Raw genomic sequence first — 21,394 nt, 5'->3', positions numbered from 1 at the left:
GTACCAATTTGCCAAGTTTTAAAGTTCGTGTTGTAATTGCAAATTGGGGTAAAGTTTGTGTATTAATTTGCAATTAACCCTTATATTTATGAAAATACTATTGATACATTCTAATATACTTTTGTAAACTATAGGTTACAATGAAACACTGAGGATGGCAAATATCTTACCTGGGTTAATGAGAAAAGTTATAAGAGATATTAAATATAAAGGTACATTTTTAGAGTATTTCTTTCATCAGTTTCATTTTAAATTTACTATTAAATTATGTATAATATTCAATCTACTCATGTAAATATGTATAGAATATACTATTCCGGCAGGATGGAGTATAATGTTATTGGTTTTCAATCGTCATATGAATTCCGAAGTGTACAAGAATCCTCTTGTGTTTAATCCATCTCGTTGGAATTTGAGTTGCTTATTTTAGTGTTTCTGAATTAAACTAAAACTACTAGTTCAACTGCAAACTAGAAGTAAGTCAAGTTCAATTTTTTGCTAAACCTATCCTAAGTGTTTTTTAAGAGTTTATTTTAAAAGATTTTTTGTAAGAGTTTTTTTTTTTTAACTTGGCTCTTGTATTTTTGAAAACATATTTACATAATTCTTTTGTTAATAAAAATATGAAAATGTCAGAGATCAAGTAAGACTGTTGTCGAAAGTACAATATTAGGGAAGAAGTAAAAAAAAGTACACAGATTTTAAGATAGGTTAAGTCTCAATTTTTCTCTAAAATCAAATATTCAATTCAATCGGTTTGAATAAAAAAATATATTATGAATCGATGAGATGTTGATATAATTATACAAATCTATAAAATATGATATTTACACTGGTAATGAATAGGGGCATTCGCATATTAAATTCCAAAATATGATGCTTGTAGCAATCTAATTCTAAAGTTAAAAATGTTACGTATTAAATTCTATTTTTTCGCGTCTTTACATTTTGTAATCCAAATTCATTTTTAGGCAAATTTTATCATACGTGGAAATGCCGAAGATGGTTAATTTGATCAAATGGTTGTACACCACGTACGATCAAAATTGCCAAAAAAAAAACAAATCTAAGCTACAAACGCAAAAGGTTATAATTTAAAATGTAACAAACTGTAAATATTATATGTTGAAATTTAATATGCCAATACTCCTAGTGAATATCGCTAAATCACATTTTAAAAGTACTATAAAGTATCGTATATGGTGGAAGAGAAATAAAATTTAAGGATTGTGAATGTAAATTACTCGAAATATATGCTTTTGGGTAATTAATGGATGTGGCGCAGGAGCTTGACTCTCACACTATATCAAAAAATTGCACACCATTTGGAGGAGGAATAAGACAATGTGTTGGAGCCGAGTACACCAAAGTGACAATCACAATATTCTTTCATGTCTTGGTAACCAAATATAGGTACGGTTATAAATATGTCTTCTTTTGTTTGTTTGTCAGATATACACATGGTTGTCAAACCTGGCCCGGTGATAAAACCGGTGAGACTAGAGCGTCAAGGGTTAAAGGTTCAACCGGAGTTTAACCGGAATTAAACCCATATTATAAAAATAAAAAAATAAAAAATTATAACTATTAATAATCATATATATATATTATATAATAAGAAATATAGACACAAATAGTAAGTTAGCTTGATGGTATTGAATGCTTCCACTAAAAATACTAAACAACCAAGGCTCAAATTCCAGTAATGACATTTAAATTCCTTATTTTTTTTAATAAGGGCTTGGGTTTTTAAATGATTGACCGAACCGAACCGGGTTTTCCGGTTATTTGACCGGTTAATTGGTCCAATTCAGAGCGGTTATCCGGTCGGTTCGATTAAAAAACCGCGTGTTTGTAAACCGTTGATATGACCGGTTCGAAGGTTTTTCGGTCGAACCGGCCGGTCCGGTTCGGGTTTGACAACCACGGATATACATAAGCAGTGGCAGAAATAAAAAAAATTCAGCATGGAATTAATAACGTATTAATAAGAAATACATTTGAGATACCTATACACATGCTTATAATAAAATATTTTTTAATAAAAATTCATTTTACCTCTTCGACTTAAAAAACAATTAAAAGAGTCTAAATTTTCAGTTTTAGATTTATACATTTATATTTATTCAAATTTTAATCATTTTACATTTTTAACCATTAAAAATATTAAATTGATGTCAGATTAAGATATAAACTGAACCAAAATTAATAAACTGCATATGTTTTTATTTAAAACTAGGACCATGAAATAAGTTTTTCATAGTTGTAAAATAATATAAATTTCCAGTTTTGGATTTAAACATATATTATTTATAAAAAAATTAATCATTTACAATTTTAACTATAAAAATATCAAATTGATGTAAGATTAGGGTATAAACTTAACCAAAACTAATACGTTACGTATTTTTTAATTCAAAATTAGGACTGTAAAATAAATTGCAGTTGATTTTTTTATAATCATTAAATAATCTTTTAACTTCAATTGAAAAGAAAAGGGTTAATTAATGTAATAAGAATGTTTGTTAGTTTTTTTATTGACTAAAGAATGTGAAAATTTATTAATTTGTTCTTTTATTAGAAAAGAGGAAAATGCTTGATTAATATGAGACAACTAAAACAGTTACTTTTAGCTTTCATTGAAGAAGAAAAAAGATTGTTATTTTGATAGATAATAAGAAAATATATTTTTTCAGAACATCTAAAATAGTGAGATAAAATATGATAAGAATAAACTTACAAATTTATGAAATTATCCATTTATGTGAAAGAATATCGCGGAATCTGCATAAAAAAATTTCTTTTTAAAACTTATTTACTCTCAACATCTTGCTTTCAAAAAATTATTATTTTTATTTTATTTTTCTATTATTTTTAGTTATGCTTTCATTTTTATTCTTTTTCTTTTAAACACATGCACACCTCATTTTCTTTATTCATTTTATCTCTTTCCTCTCTTTGTTTTTTTTCTCTCTTCTTCTTCTTCTTTTTCTTCTTCTTCTTCTTTTTTTTCTGTAATTTTTCTCTTCATTTTCTTTCATGGAATTTCTTAGTAAATTCTATATTAATTTTCTACAATTAATCTAATATATTTGATCAATAACACAAACAATTCAAAAATTGAAACAAATAAGTAATAAACGATGAAAAAATCAATCGTTTTCGTCTCAAATAATTGAAAGCAATAGAATATTTCTCCATCACCACCATCATGTCCTCCTATATTATGTATTAATTTGTATTGATGATTTTGTTCATACGTTCGAAACTATTGTAAAATATTTGAAACTGTTTTTAGAAATCGTTTTAAATTGTTTGTTTGAAATCTTTATAAACTGTTGAAACCTTTTTAAATTGTTTTAAACTGTTTTTATAACTAATTTAAATTTTATGAAATGTTTGAAACTGTTTTTAGAATCCGTTTGGAATTTTTGTAAACTGTTTCTAAAATTTTTATAAGCTGTTTGAAAATATTTTTTTAAATTGTTTGAAACCTTTGTAAACTGTTTGAAACTGTTTTTAAATAAAAGTTGCAAATTGTGTTTTATGAAACTGTTTGAAATTTTTACAAACTGCTTGAAACCTTTATAAATTGTTTAAAGCTATATTTTTAAAACTGTTTGAAACGCTTGTAAGCTATTTAAAACCATCAGATGATTGTTTTTTAAATAATAATAAAATTGTGTTTTAGAAACCTTTTGAAAATATTTGAAATTTTTATAAACTGTTTGAATCTGTTTTTAGATAAATGTTGCAAATTGTGTCTTATGATGTTTGAAACCTTTTAAATTGTTTGAAACATTTGTAAACTATTTGAAGCTATTATTTTGAAACTGTTCGAAACACTTGTAAATTATTTGAAACCATTGTATAAACTTTTTTTAAATGATAATAAAACTATAGTTTTAGAAACCTTTTCGAAACTGTTTGAAACCATTTAAAACTGTATTTGAAACTGTTTGAAACCGTTTTAATTGATTTTTAATGAGAATAATTAAATTAATTATTTACAGTTTTCTTTGTTTATGAAGAAAGTTATAATTATTGGATATGAATTTGAAATAAAATTTGAAATGATTTGATTACGAGTTAAAAATTCGAGCGGGTCGAAACTAAATTTGAAAGTCGCAATAAATTTTAAAGAAATAAATAGAATGATAGAAATCAATTTGTTGAATTGTTATGAGCTGAAAATTTTGAATTAATTTGTTAAATAGTAATGGCTTAATTGCACCAAAAATCACCAACTTTCGCGTGTTTTTGGTATTTAATATAATCTTTTTTTTTGACATAAAAAATCATGAAGTTTTATTTTTTTGGCATATTCGTCCACCTAACCGTTTTCTTTGAAAAATTAAGCACAAAACGATGTTGTTTTAGCGCAAAACGGCGCCGTTTTATATTCAAAACGGCGTCGTTTTACATCTCGTTGACAAATACACCAAAATTTGAAAGTTGGTGATTTTTTATGACAAGAAAAATAAATTATGTTAAATACTAAAAATATGCGAAAGTTGATGATTGTTTTAATGCAATTAAATCAATAGTAATTTTTCTTTGATTAAGATGAAGAAGATGAAGAAGAAGAAGAAAAAAAAATGACGATGTTTATATATGGAGTAAATAGAGAGTATAAAAATAAAAGAACAGAGTAAAAAAGTAAATATGTAACGTTGAGGTAGGAAAATCAAATTGAAAATGAGGCTTAACAAATGTTAATATTTCTTTTTAAGTATTTTATTAATTATCCCAAGAATATTAGGGTTACTTCTCAAACAATGCTTGACCTTGAGTAAAATTTATAATTAAGTCATATTTAAAAAAAAACATTGCAATGTCATGCATGATGTTTTAAATTTTTAGAGTATTATGCATGACCTTTCAATTGTTTTATAATTTTATACAATAGTGTCTAACTGGAGAAGAGGAGAGAACATCCATAGTAATTAATCATATTAGTTTTAGATGATCAAATTGTTTGAAATAACAAATAAATTAAAACTATCATATACAATGTTTTTTGACGAAATGCGAAAATTAATTAAAATGTCACTTAACATTAAATTTTTTGATAATTAATAATAAAATTTTATATTTATTTTTATGATATAGCCTCCTTATAACATCAAGTATGTTATTACAAATTCAAACTTTTAATTTGTATAAGTAGAGAGATTAAATTGTATTTTTCACCGGAAAAATCATGTTTTTTTAATAGCTAACCCTATACATTAACATGGCCTTTTTTATGCATTCTTATAGGTGGACACATATCAAGGAAGGAAAGGTTGTCCGATTTCCAATGTTAAGATTTGGAAAGGGTCTTCATGTTAAGCTCTTTGAAAAGCTTTAGCTCAATATTATGATGTATTTCTTTTATGAATAATATTTATATAAAAGGCAATGAGAAGTGAAAAAAAAACCTTAATTCTAAACTTTCATATAAAAAGTGGCAAATACAGAATGGCACGTTAGAGAGTACAATTCAAAAGAAAGCCCAAAAAAATACAAAGCCAAGAGTCTGAAAACATAATACAAAATAGATTTCTAATGAAATTCAAAACCGAATAGAAAAATTTCCTACTACACCACTTATAAAGAAAAGCTGCTATTGTAAAAAAAAAAAAAAAAAACTGCCTCACTAAAACAATTTAAAATTGTCGTTTCCTTGCTAGAAATTTATCTTGAAATAATATGATGTTCCTGCATTTTCATATCTCCCACAAAATTAAAAAAGAAAAGACTTGTCGTAGTTTTCAGTACGGTCCTTAGGAATGATATCCATCCATTGAGACATGAACTCTCCAAAAGACCTAGGAAAAGACCATAGCACATCAATTGTTTTGGAGAACACTACACCAAATGTTATTAGCAAATTAACAATGGATGAGAATATGAGATTGAGTCTTCACCACACCACAAAGCAAACACAATGAGTTGTCAATCGAGACAATAAAACGAACAACCAAAAATCCAGAGAAGAAATCCTACCATGCAAGGCGAGCCAAATATAGATTTTGACTTTCGGTGGCGCATACAATTTCCACATAGAGGAGAACAAATGTTTGCTTCCATGTGAAGTCCAACCACTGGATCTATAGCTGATTTCCGCCCAGCAAGAACATTCATATTAAGTCCAATAATATGTACAGCAGGTTGTTGTCCTGTTATACCAGGAACAGGTCTTGACAAAATCTAGTCCACAAGGGACATGTTTTGGTCTCTTTCCGGAACATAATAACGGCAGCTGTCTGGACTAAAGAATCATATGTCAAACCAAGGGCATTCAAACCAAAAAAAATCGTATGAAAGAAGCGGAAGTCAACACCTTGGACCTAGAATTTTAATAGACCTCATCGCGCTGCCCCACAATGCCATTAAAAACAGTAAAAACCTGATTGTAACTCATTTAAAATCAAAATTTCAGCTTCCTTTAATCGGCGTCTCATACAACATTGTTCTGATACCAACTTTGTCACGACTCGATTTCCACCCAGAAACTCGTGCCGAGAGCGGCGCTAGGGAATGAGAATGGTCGTTCCAAAACCCGCAGCAAGCCTAGGAAAAACAATAAAAACTTTTTGCGTTTTGAAACATAAAAGGTCTCAATCTCTTTTCGCAAGTATTTGAAAACCTTTAGATAAACGTGTAACCAAAACCGCGCGATTGCATTTCTGGACTTGGGGTAGTATGTGTACACAACACATATTCTAACACAACCCTGTCCGAAAATAATGCCAGCGGTGCAAACCAGTTAACACATCAAGTAACCGGTTAAAGCATGCCAAACAAACATCAAGCTTTTATCAAAATTAGGTTTCTTTATAAACAAATGGCAAAATCCCTTTTTGTATAAAACATGCTTTTGTCCCAAAATGATACTGACAATAGTTTAACATCAGAGTTAAAACATTCACAAATGAACTACTGTGCGGTGCTAGAACTACCCTGCAGCTCTAGAGTGACCTTTATCTATTTAAAACTTCCGGAGAAAGAATTGAAAGTCTTGTCACGTCAAAATTTTTATTCACATATGAAAGGGAAATCAAAGGGGGTCAAATATGAGTGAATTCACATAGATACATAAGAATATTAAGAAAAACAGAAATCGCATGTAAACACATTTTGTGCAGCCAAATAACCGATCCAAATAAAACCCTAAGAGAAACCTCATTTGATTAACTATGGTTAATACCATAATTTATGATCACTTGTTTAACACAGGATGAAGTGTGAACTCATGATGTCACAGTTATCTTATCTCTGTGTAAGGTTTGTTGGGCCGTAAAATTAATTACTGGCTCCCCAAGAGAACCTGTTAAGTCTAGGCCGCTTTGCAAGCATCTGGCAAAAGGACCCAACCATTATGCAGTACAATGCAATAATTTATTAATACCGGTGATCACATAGTCCTATTGTTGCCCAATAGATAGCACGTTCCAGTGGATCTATATTGGTTTCAAATCGACTCTATGCCATGCAATTTCAATCACATTTTGAGTTATAAACATTTTGGCATTAATATTTAAAGGTAAATATGCGAACTCACAAAACCGTTATCCACAAAAACCGTTTTTGGTTACCCTCTACTCTCCTGGTCCGGTAGCTTGTTTGCTCGTCGAATCTAGTTAGAAAATAATTGTTAAACACAATTAAAACAAGAATTATAACTCTAAAGAGTAGACTCTCTATAACATTAATAGACATATAACATATATAGTCTATTCTCATTCTCGATATCAACTCATATTCCTCTAACTATTAATCATTTTGATTAATAGAGGACCTAATTAAAACGTATCTAAGTTTTAATTAATCGAACTCCCTTAATTGTCCAAGTCCTTTTTAGTCCTTTAAACGTCATAATTCGTATTTCAAAGTCCTTTTGATTCCATAATGAACGTACTGTTCAAAATTGTCTGAACCTCGTCGATTCAGAGCTCGACGTGCGAAACCACGTCGGAAATGAGCGCTGGCGCGAGGCCTTGTGCGCCCGCCCAATGCACCCGCGCGTCCGCACAGGTGACTGTGCAGTCGCACAGTTGGATCTCCGTTCCCGGGCCAATTCCGTCGAGCTTCATTTTTTAATCCAAAACTTCAATTCACATACCCAACAACTCGATTACGTAATTGAAACGTAATATCAATTTGCATACGTTCGATTCGATACGGTAATCGTTATATATTCTATTATAATCCATTGTCTATATAACCGATTTCAAAATAACGGTTATAACTTCGATTAATATCGGATTACCGAAGAAATTCGAGTTAGAAACGAGAAATTGAATCCAAATCGGCGAACCTACGTCGTCGTTCTCTGTAACTGTAAACCTAAGTTTAGGTTTCTTCTGATTCAAATGAAACATTCATTTGAAATGTTTAATAGTTTGGTTAAAATTCAAACTAGCCCCTATACGCGTTACTTTAACCCAAATTCTTAAATACTTGTTCGTAACTAAAACGGACAACGAACTCCGAATTTTATAAAATTTTAACTATGAATTCCATAATTTGTAATTAGAATAAAAATATAAAATTTATTCTCACAGGACCTATATTTTATTTTAATAAATCATTTAAAATTTATTAGGCCTAAATTAGACCCACTTAATAAAATTTCTATCTCCAAATTTTATAAAATTTTAGGAGTAACTTCTAAAATTATTCCGTGAATATTGACTCCAAAAATTTTCACAAAGGACTTATAAATTATTCTATTTTAATTAATAAGCATTTTTTAATTCCCGTTTGTTAAAATGTAAATATCCAAATTTAATATTTTAACTTCTATTACTATTTTATATTTCCGGAGATACTATAAATTAAATTTATCCTCAAATTTAATTTACGTTCTCCTGGTCCAATAAATTATTCTTTTCATGAAATAATTTAGTCTTTTAAATTTACGGGTTATTACAATACTATATGAAATCGTATTTATGTGTGTGTATGTCTAAAGGTCAATTATAAACTAAGAATTTTAACCTTTAAAATTGATATAACACGATTCCTAAATATAGATGCGACGGAAAGTCAGCTATTGGTGGAACGTATCAAAGGAGCACCGGGTGAAATAGACCGGATAGCTAACGAAAGAAATAACGTGAATTAAATAAGTGGACTACAGTCTGTAAGTGTGTTTACAATTTATATTGATGAAGGTTAGTATTAAAAATGTTTATGAACTGCTTTATATAATTTACAAATGCCTTATATACTTTGAATATTATATTGCATTAAAGATTCCAATATAGTTTTAAAACTGATTTACATTCATTGAAACATGCTTACTATGGGCGTCAATAGTGTTGTGTGATCACCGGTATTGTATTTTACAATGTATTTGCATGTGAAAGTGTTGTGTGAATCCAGGCGACGGTCTTTGATGATCGGAATTATAAGAAGTGATATTTAAATTCAAATGGAGAAATCAAATGTTTAGGGAAGCGCATAAAAATATTGGAATCATAGAAAATTATTTTGGAAATTTTTGGATAAATATAATGATATAACAATTTTGGAACGGCGGACTTCCAAAATTCATATCTTTATATTCCGACATCGGAATTTGATGATCCACGTGTCAAATTGAAGATATCGACGTCCTCTTTAATTTTAATAATTCTATTTCATAAAATTGAATGAGAAACAGTGCGGAAATTTAAAGAACAATGCAGCTCAAATCGAACCACTGTGTTCGTCGGGATTTAGGTAACCAGGACTAAGAAAACATATTATTTAAGTCCAAATTGAGAATTTAACCACTCGAGGAAGCTTATCATAATATTTGGGGACCAAGGAATAAATTTGTGAATTTTTGGACGAAAACATATATATTTTAGTCGGACTCAAATTAGACCGCGGAATGGATAAAAAAAATTCATTATAAAATAAAATAGACTTCCCGAAATAATAATTTGGAGGTTATTATTCATGAAATAATATCCGAAAATTATTGAGAAAGTTTAATTTCGAAAATTGTAAAAGTTAATTTTATTTACAAATTTACCCCTATGACAAACTTGTAAATATTAGAACTTGACAAATATCTAGATATTTGTTATCATCGTCTTCTTCTTCATTTCTCTAGTATAATCTCATCCTCCATTGTTGTGTGGGTGCCAAAGCTCTTAAAAAAAAACACAAGTTCTAGAATTTTAACTTTTCTCACAAAAGTTACTTAACGAACGTTGAGCATTTTCCGTAGATACTTAATCTACAATTGCATGTAGGATCAAGATATAATTGCTAGCTCAAAATTTTGTTTTTATTTTCTGATTTTTATTAAGCTTAAAGTATGTGTTTAAATTGTTAAATTTTGTAGTTTAATTGTGTTTAATTCGATTTTAGTGTATAGTTTCGGGTTTATAATTTTAAATGATATCAATTAATTTATTTTAAAAATTCTGGGCTGATGTTAAATATTAATTAAAAATATGCTTTAAAGGTTGATTTTAATGGATTAAAAATGGTAAAAATTGTGGGTATTATTAATTAAAGATGGGTTTCGGTTTTTAAGTGTTTTAAATGCTTAAATTTATTAAAAAATATGAGAAATTGAATATATTTAAATTTCTGGGATGATTTTTTTATTTAATAAATTATATGTTAAATAATTATAGAATTAAAATGTTTAATTGGTGAATTTTGAAGGTTGTTTAAATCGGGTTCGGTTTTGATGATTAAAACGGTTTAAAAATTATCAAAACTATAGAAAATAATTTATTTTGATTTAGGGGCTGCTTTTTTTAAAATATTAAATTAAAATGTGTATTGGTTTATTTTTGGGTGATTAAAATTGTGTAAAAATGATTTTTGAACGTTTTAACGGTTTTAAAGCTTATCGGGTCTTAACCGGAATCTGGTGACCGGAATTTGGTGATCGGAGTGATCAAACCATAGATGGAATTCTGAGTTTGAGAGTTGATGATTTATTAAATTTGGTTGGATTTGGACTTGATTGTCAAAATTTAAAGTTTAGAGATTAAAATGTAATTTTTGTAAAAATAAAGGACCAATCTGTAATTTAACCATATTTGCATATTACTGATGATCTGATGTGAAATAATTTTTAGAATTTTAAATGATTTTGATGATTTTTGAAAGATTTGAATCTATTTTGCCGAAAACTAGAATTTTTGGGTTGAATTGTATTTTTTTTCAAAATTAAGGGGCTACATAGTATGTTAGCCAAAGTTTACCGATTTTGAAAATTAATAATCTGAGAATAAATGATTTTGTCGATTTTGAAATTAATTGATTTACGAAAGGACCTAAATGGTCAATTTGAAAAGTTTGAGGGTATTTTGATATTTTAACCAAAAGTGGAATTTAAGCTAATACGGGAATGTTTTAATAAATTTAAATAAATAATTGTAAAGTTGAAAGTATTACTTTGATATAAAGAAATATATTTTATATATTATAGTATATTCATAAAAAATGAAATATTTAAATGAATACTTATGAAAAATGATTGTATATGTAAAAAGAGATAAGTAAAGAAAAATTACATGAATAAATATATAAACTTATTAAATAAGATATTATTTGGGGGTTAAAATAAATTGATTAAAATTAATTAAGATGGTATAGACTAGAGTTAGGATTTTAAGGAATTAATATTTTAATCATGACTAGATTCGACAAGTTGTCGAGCTATCGGGTCGGAGGATCAAGGGAATTAACAGAGTTGTATAAAGGAGCATTGACGAAGTAATACTGTAGTTAAACGGTTTCTGTGAGTACATGTTTTTATATTTTGGTATTTGTAATATTTTAATATATTATGTGATATATGTGTTGCGGTGTTATATGTTTACATGCCTTGAATGTGTATATATTTTATGTATATATTATATGTATATATTATTTTGATATACAAAGGTATACGTATATTTTTGAAAATTGTTATGCATTTTCTTATGTTGGAATGTGTTTGTTGTTGATAAACACAAATTCATGATATTGGTGAATTCAAGTGTATTTTGTGTAACAATTGTTAAAACAAATATAATAACGTGAATAAGTTACATAGGTTGACTTTGCTATCGATGTTAGGATTGTGTGTATGTTACATCGGTTTGCTTCACTATCGATGCCAGGTTGTGTGTGTGTGTGTTTCATCGGTTGGCTTCGCTATCAATATCAGGTTTATAAGGTTGATCAGTTGGCTGTGTTATCGGTCCCTTAAGTTTTATGTATATTGTGGATATGGTTGATCGGTTGGCTGTGCTATCGGTCGCATAAAGTTTATGTTTGTTGTGAATAAGGTTGATCGGTTGGCTGTGCTATCGGTCCCTTAAATTTTATGTATGTTGTGGATATGGTTGATCGTTTGGTTGTGTTATCGGTCCCATAAAGTTTATGTCTGTTGTGTATAAGGTTGATCGGTTGGCTGTGCTATCGGTCCCTTAAGTTTTATGTATGTTGTGGATATGGTTGATCGGTTGGCTGTGTTATCGGTCCCATAAAATTTATGTTTGTTGTGAATAAGGTTGATCGGTTGGCTGTGCTATCGGTCCCTTAAAATTTATGTATGTTGTGGATATGGTTGATCAGTTGGCTATGCTATCGATCCCATAATATTATGTATGTATGTCATATTGGTTAGTTTTGCCATCAATGTAGATGGACGAGTTTAAGAAGTATGGTTTAGTTTAAAAGTCAATGTGTGTGGTCGACCTTCAATGATATTGAAGCCTTGCCGAAATATGTAATGTGCAAGTTTAAGCTTCAACTATTTTTAAAATGTTCTCAACGGTTTTCAAAAATACATAAAGTTACTTTAAATATAAAACGTTTTTAACTTTATGTAATATTTATTTGTAACGACATGAACTCACCAGTATATCTGACCCACGTTGTGGAATTATTTTTCAGGTTCGCTACCTGTCTTTTTGGACGAGACTTCACTTTGTTTGCTTCTCGAAGTCTCCTCGTTTAAATTGTGGTATTTTGTTCAGTAGCGCTAGAGTAGTAGTTATCCGCAGTAGACTAGTGTAGTCTTATCGTAAACAAATGTTTTTATCGCGCATTTAAACTCCGATGTTTTGTCCCATCAGTTATTTAATAAATGTTTCATACGTTTCTTTTTAAAAGATAAAAAATTTATAGTATTTTTTAGGCTTGCTACGGGTTTCAGAGCAACCACTCCCATTCCCTAGCGCCGGTCTCGACTCGAGATTTCGGGTCGTGACAAAGGTGGTATCAGAGCAGTTGGTGCAGTTACCTCTGCTAATATGTGAATTGAGTGCGGTTGGTCAGAGATACCACTGCTAGTCTGTGATTGATGTTTGCGTGTACCTAGGAGCAGTATACAATGTCACTAGGTTAAGTTAGGAACTATTGCAGATTATAGGATTTCCAGTCATGTCTTTAAAACGTTTTCATCGTTTTCATCGGTTTTTCAAATGTTTTTCAAAACATCTCGTCATATGTGTGGCGTCAGGATATGTGTTAGATGTGAGAGTTAGCATAATATATGTTTGTGTTTACTCGAGTAAGCATTACGCTTCCGAGTATATGGTCTGCGAGGAGTTGTATACTCTCAAGACTCATATTATCTATGAAATGTGTGTCTATTATGAGTATGATTTATCGATTAATATGGTATGTTTATAGCGTGATCACTGAAAGGAGTGATATGCTTTCGAATGTGATAAAGTCTGCGTAGAGAGATATACTCACGAGACTTATGTTATGTGCTTTAGCAGAGAATTCCTAAATGAGTTGATTATCATTAGGATATGGCTTATATGTATGACATATGGTGATATGTGCGTTGTGAATTGTTTACTTGAATGATTATATGTTTTGAGTGTTGTTTAGTCTACGTAGAGTGGTACACCCTCGAGACTTATGGTATGTGTTATGATGGAGTAAATCTTAAATGAATTAGGTTTTCTTTGAACCTAATTTTTATGTATTGATGATGACAATGGTTTGTTTAGATGCATGTAATGTGATTGATTAATTGTGCATGCAATGGAATAGTAATATGTGAAATGTTTAGAACACGTGAATTATAGCCATATATGACATAGACGAATGAAAATTTTATTAGAGCTTAATTCATAAAGTAAGAACGAGACGCGATTACGTATGCGATAAGACTTTGCGAAGATGATACGTCTATCATGTTATTAAGAACACGTTTAGATTTCTTTGTGCTTTAGAATGGCCGAGTAAAGAAATACGCGAGCGCGTGCAGGCGCACGAAAATTGAACAAGACTTTAGGAGAAGCCTTAAATAATGAACGTGTACCAGTTCAACCGGCGAATAGAGGCCGTGGACAAGGTAGAGGTCGAGAAGGACCTGGAGTATATCAAGCTGGGAATGTGCAGGCACCAGGAATGCCGCAACAACCCAATATTGATATACATAATTTGGTAACATAATTTACTGATATGTGGAGTTGTGTGTTAATAATGGGGCAGTGGATGCAACACCAGCATCAACAAGAAGAGAGAAATGTTGATAGAGATCTGGTGTTAGCATACGTAAAACTGAGCCCAAAAGATTTTGATGGATCAAGTGATGCATTGGAATTTTTGGAAGAAGTCGAGCAAAATGCTCGTAGACTTCAAGCTAACGAAAGTCAGACAATGTTGTTAATGGAGATGTCGATGAAAGGTCCAGCCAAGGATTGGTTTCGACAAGTAATTGGACCAATAATGGGTAATATAACATGGGCGGAGCTTGTGACTCGATTTAAGGATTTCTTCCTACCGTTTGCGGTAGTGGAAGGTAATCCAGAAAAACTGTTATCGTTAACTCGAGGTAACAGGTCTGTACAAGAATATGTTACCGAGTTTAACCGATTGAGAAGATTTGCTCCAGACTTGATAACAGATCGAGTTGGAGTAAACCCCATGTTTGTGAAGGGATTACGACCTCAGTTTATAGGACTGTTGAGTCAGAGAGACAAGAATTTTGTGCAAGTTGTAGACGATGTAAGACAATTGGAAAGCACATTAATCCAATTTGGTAAAATTCCTGACCCCTCACAACTAAACTAAGTCAGAGATGAATGTTTTGGTTATGGAAACCAAACTTCAAGGCAAATAAGAGAAGAGCCGATAAAAATCTTATGGAATAAGTGATTTCACAGAGCCCTATGTCTCTAGAAACTTATGAAGGCGCCATTTTTACAAAAACAAATGTGTTTAATAAAAAAGGAATGTTTTATGAACACATGATTGTGCCCGGAGACGATTAGTACCAGTATTACATTGACACGAATAGAATTGCATCACTACATCCATATTATGTTCACTATTAGGACATGCATCATGTACATTATGTATGTTGAAAAGAAAAGAGGAATGTCATTGCAACTCTTGGTGATGAGAGAAGTCATCACACCGGTGCACAATTATGGCATGATTTTATAAGTGGAAAAATAAAGTGATCTTAAACAGATAAGTTTTTAACGTAAGTACGCTGAGACATTGGCTCTGTAATGTAAAGAAAGGAATAGGACAAGGAAAAAAGACCTTGTAAGGCCTAAATAAGAAGATAGTTTTATAGAGTGATGAACAACGTGGTGTGAAACATTCTGAGACTTAAATGGAAATGTCTACAAAGAAATCTTGTATTAATTCTAAATACAAGAGCGACACAACTTTACAAAATGTGTAAAGCCATAGCGATAACGCTCAACTTACGAACGAAATTACTCTTTAGAGTAAGTAACTCGACTAGAAAATGCCCAAAAGAATTATTGATGATGTTAAAAACAAAATGTTGAAGTATAAGTGATATTATAATTCGAGGACGAATTATTTTAAGGAGGGGAGAATGTAATAACCCGAATTTTTAGAATTATTAAATCAAGTTATATGTCATAATTTGGACAATCGGAATTATAAGAAGTGATATTAATATAAATGGAGAATTTAAATATTTAGGGAAGCCCATAAAAATATTGGAATCATAAGAAATTATTTTGGAAATTTTTGGATAAGTATAATGATATGACAATTTTGGAACGGCGAACTTCCAAAATTCATATCTTCCTATTCCGACATTGGAATTTGATGATCCACATGTCAAATTGAAGATATCGACGTCCTCTTCAATTTTATAAATTTTATTTCATAAAATTTGAATGAGAAACATTGCAGAAATTTAAAGAATAATGCACCTCAAATCGAACCGCTGGATTCGTCAGGATTTAGGTAACCAGGATTAAGGAAACATATTATTTAAGTTCAAATTGAGAATTTAACTACTCGAAGAAGCTTATAAAAATATTTGGAGAGCAAAGAATAAATTTGAGAATTTTTGGACGAAAAAGTATATTTTAGTCCGACTGCAATTAGACCGCAGAATGAATAAAGCAAATTCATTAAAAAATAAAATAGACTTCCCGAGATAATAATTTGGAGGTTATTATTCATGAAATAATATCCGAAAATTATTGAGAAAGTTTAATTTCAAAAATTGTAAAAGTTAATTTTATTTACGAATTTGCCCTATGGCAAACTTGTAAATAATTAGAACTTGACAAATATCTAGATATTTCTTATCATCATCTTCTTCTCTATTTCTCTAGTATAATCTCATCCTCCATTGTTGTGTGGGTGTCAAATCTCTCAAATAAAAAAAAACACAAGTCCTAAAATTTTAACTTTTCTCACAAACGTTTCTTAACGAAAAACGTTGAGCATTTTCCGTAGATACTTAATCTATAATTGCATGTAGGATCAAGGTATAATTGATAGCTCAAAACTTTGTGTTTATTTTCTGATTTTTATTAAACTTAAAGTATGTGTTTAAATTGTTAAATTTTGTAGTTTAATTGTGTTTAATTCGTTTTTAGTGTATAGTTTCGGGTTTATAATTTTAAATGATATTAATTAATTTATTTTAAAAATTCTGGGCTGATGTTAAATATTGATTTAAAATATGCTTTAAAGGTTGATTTTAATAGATTAAAAATGGTAAAAATTGTGGGTATTATTAATTAAAGATGGGTTTCGGTTTTTAAGTGTTTTAAATGCTTACAATTGTTAAAATTATGAGAAATATAATTAATTTAAATTTCTGGGATGATTTTGTTATTTAATAAATTATATGTTAAATAATTATAGAATTAAAATGTTTAGTTGGTGAATTTTGAAGGTTGTTTAAATCGGGTTCGGTTTTGATGATTAAAACGGTTTAAAAATTATCAAAACTATAGAAAATAATTTATTTTGATTTAGGGGCTGCTTTTTTTAAAAATATTAAATTTAAATATGTATTGGTTTATTTTTGGATGATTAAAATTGTGTAAAAATTATTCTTGAACGTTTTAACGGTTTTAAAGCTCATCGGAACTTGACCGGAATCCGGTGACCAGAACTGGGTGATCGGAGTGATCAAACCATAGAAGGAATTCTGAGTTTGAGAGTTGATGATTTATTAAATTTAGTTGGATTTGGACGTGATTGTCAAAATTTAAAGTTTAGTAGTTAAAATGTAATTTTTGTAAAAATAAAGGACTAATCTGTAATTTAACCATATTTCCAGATTATTGATGTATATAATCTGATGTGAAATATTTTTTAGAATTTTAAATTATTTTGATGATTTTTGAAAGATTTGAATGTGTTTTGCCGAAAAATAGAATTTTTGGGTTGAATTGTACTTTTTCCAAAATTAAGAGGCTACATAGTATGTTAGCCAAAGTTTCCAGATTTTGAAAGTTAATAATCTGAGATAAAATGATTTTTTCAATTTTGAAATTAATTGATTTATGAAAGGACCTAAATGGTCAATTTGAAAAGTTTGAGGGTATTTTGGTATGTTGACCAAAGTGAAATTTAAGCTAATACGGGAATGTTTAATAAATTTAAATAAATAATTGTAAATTTGAAAGTATTATTTTGATATAAAGAAATATATTTTATATATTCATGGAAAATGAAATATTTAAATGAATATTTCTGAAAAATAATTTTATATGTAAAAAGAGATAAGTAAAGAAAACTTACATGAATAAAAGTATAGACTCATTAAATAAGAAATTATTTGGGGGTTAGAATTAATTAATTAAATTTAATTAAGATGGTATAGAATTAATTCTATAGTTGGGATTTTAAGGAATTAATATTTTAATCCTGACTAGATTCGACAAGTTGTCGAGCTATCGGGTCGGAGGACCAAGGGAATTAACGGAGTTGTATAAAGGATTATTGATGGAGTAATACCGTAGTTAAACGGTTTCTGTGAGTACATATTTTTACATTTCGGTATTCGTAAAGTCTCATATTTTAATATACTAGTTTCGCATTACGTGCTATGCACGTGGCTCATAACGTTACTCGTCAACATATTAGTAAATTTATTATAATTGTATCAATTTTTATTTATAATTAATATAAAATTTTGTAAAAGTAAATATAATATATTCGGTTATTAAATTTTTTTCCATACTAAATTTATATTTATTTTGGTTTTATAATAACCATAATTAAATAATTAACTTAATTTTATTAATAATATCTTTAAAAATATAAGATAGAATTGTAAATAATAATATATTGACCAAATACAGTATTTTAATTTTGTAGTTCAATCAAACTAAAAGATAGGTATTCCTACTAATTTGGAGACAATTTAGTTATTTTTTATATACTAAAAATTAAATTGGAGATAATTTAGCTACCTATTCTAATTAGAACTTTAATTACAATAGTGATTAATTAAATAACTAATTAGTTAATGACTATAAAAATTTTATTTAGTAGTAAACTGAAAAGGATTATTCAGTAAATTTGCCTGCCCCCCCCTCCATCCGTGCTTTTATATATAGTATAGATTATGTGATATATGTGTTGCGGTATTATATGTTTACATGACTTGAATGTATATATGTTTTATGTATATATTATATGTATATATTATATGTATATATTATTTTGATATATAAAGGTATACGTATAGTTTTGAAAATTGTTATGCATTTATTTATGTTGGGATGTGTTTGTTGTTGATACACACAAATTCATGATATTAGTGAATTCAAGTGTATTTTGTGTAACAATTGTTAAAACAAATAGAATAACGTGAATAAGTTACATCGGTTGGCTTTGTTATCGATGTCAGGATTGTGTGTATGTTACATCGGTTGGCTTTGCTATCGAGGTTAGGTTGTGTGTGTGTGTGTTACATCGGTTGGCTTTACTATCGATGTCAGGTGTATAAGGTTGATCGGTTGGCTGTGCTATCGGTCCCTTAAGTTTTATGTATGTTGTGGATATGGTTGATCGATTGGCTGCGCTATCGGTCCCATAAAATTTATGTTTGTTGTGAATAAGGTTGATCGGTTGGCTGTGCTATCGACCCCTTAAATTTTATGTATGTTGTGGATATGGTTGATCGGTTTGCTGTGCTATCGGTCCCATAAAGTTTATGTTTATTGTGAATAAGGTTGATCGGTTGGTTGTGCTATCGCTCCCTTAAGTTTTATGTATGTTGTGGATATGGTTAATCGGTTAACTGTGCTATCGGTCCCATAAAATTTATGTTTGTTGTGAATAATGTTGATCGGTTGGCTGTGCTATCGGTCCTTAAAATTTATGTATGTTGTGGATATGGTTGATCGGTTGGATGTGCTATCGGTCCCATAATATTATGCATGTATGTTATATTGGTTAGTTTTTCCATCAATGTAGATTGACGAGTTTAAGAAGTGTGGTTTAATTTAAAAGTCAATGTGTATGGTCGACCTTCAATGATATTGTAGCCTTGTCAAAATATGTTATGTGCGAGTTCAAACTTCAACTATTTTTAAAATGTTTTCAAAGATTTTCGAAACACATAAAGTTATTTTAGATATAAAACGTTTTTAACTTTATATAATATTTATTTGTAACGGCATGAATTCACCAGTATATCTGACCCACGTTGTGGAATTATTTTTTCAGGTTCGTTATCTGTCTTTTTGGACGAGACTTCGCTTTGTTTGCTTCTCGAAGTCTCCTCGTTTAAATTGTGGTATTTTGTTTAGTAGCGCTATAGTAGTAGTTATCTGCAACAGATAGGTGTAGTCTTATTGTAAACACATGTTTTTGTAACGCATTTAAACTCTGATGTTTTGTCCCATCATTTATTTAATAAATGTTTCATACGTTTCTTATTAAAAGCGAAAAAAAAATTATAGTATTTTTCAGGCTTGCTACGGGTTTCGGAGCAACCACTCCCATTCCCTAGCGTCAGTCTCGACTCGAGATTTTGGGTCGTGACAAAAGTGGCCAGATCTTTAGAGGCAACGGGATACATACGAGCAAAGGCTAGTAAAGAGATATTGTCGAGATCTGAGTGGTTAAACCTAAAAATAAAAGTGGAACGGCGACAGTAATAAATTTTACGGCCTAAAAAGGTTAACTCGGATAAAGTGGAATATTTATGTTCTTATTTTGAAAGCATATAGGAACATGAATTATGGTTTAGGGTTTCATTTGAATCGGTAATCTGGATGCATGACTTTCATATTAATGTTTATTAATATATTTTTGTACACATTCACCATATTTATCTGACCCATGTAGTTGGATTATTTTTCAGGATCGTTAGCTGATTTTTTGGACAAGACTTTACTTTATTTGCTTCTCGAAGTCTCCTCATTTGAATTGTGGTACTTTGTCTATTTTTTTTCAGTAGCGTTGCAGTAGATAGATTAGATAGACAGATGTCTCAGCATGTCAGTATAACGATGATGCCACACTACAACTTTGTTTTATCTTCATCGCACGTTAATGTTATATATTGACTGCATGCTTAAAAGTGATGGAAAAATAGTTGCAACCCGGGTACGCAGTAGTATTGGGAGTTTTGAGATACAGTGTAAAGGAAACTATATGCAACTATGATATATGTACAATGTGGGGGCCAGCGTGGCTATATGCATAATGCATGTTATCAATTTTGTAAAAGACGATATTTGAGGAATACGCGTTAAAACGATAACTGTCACACCCATACCCTAATGTTAGATTATGCATTCATTAAATATTCATTATCTTGCATTAAAATGCTAGAGTTTATTTAGCATGTCAATTGATTAGTTTGAAAATTAGTAGGACTCAATTGAACTGAAAGTTCGACGATAAGTTTTTTAAACTAATTCGAATGAAAACAATATAAGGTTAGGGACTAAAGGTGGACTAAAAGAACACATGAAGAACTTAATGTTCATTTGTCCTCTTATAGTTATCATGTTAATATCAAATGGCAATTATATCCTTAAAAAAATTGATGTGTCAAATCTAAGTCTTATAGCCTTTTGTAGTTTAATTCCTAAATTCATTTCAGAAACCTAAGCCATAAATCTTCATGTTCTAAGGCTGTAGGAAGAGTGGAAAACCAAATTTGTAAGTTTCTCTATCCATTTATGTCTTT

General features: G+C 29.7%; 1 long non-coding RNA gene across 1 annotated transcript; it reads left to right on the top strand.

Annotated features, from left to right (window-relative positions):
• Positions 1-81: 81 nt before the first annotated feature.
• Positions 82-5,407, top strand: LOC130015639 (uncharacterized). The gene is made up of 3 exons (XR_008790925.1): positions 82-212; positions 1,286-1,413; positions 5,263-5,407. It is a non-coding gene; the product is annotated as an uncharacterized LOC130015639 (long non-coding RNA).
• The last annotated feature ends 15,987 nt before the right edge of the window (positions 5,408-21,394 follow it).

The sequence above is a fragment of the Mercurialis annua genome, linkage group LG6 (assembly GCF_937616625.2).
Source record: "Mercurialis annua linkage group LG6, ddMerAnnu1.2, whole genome shotgun sequence".
Lineage (NCBI taxonomy): Eukaryota > Viridiplantae > Streptophyta > Magnoliopsida > Malpighiales > Euphorbiaceae > Mercurialis > Mercurialis annua.
This window is presented reverse-complemented; position numbering and strand designations above follow the sequence as displayed.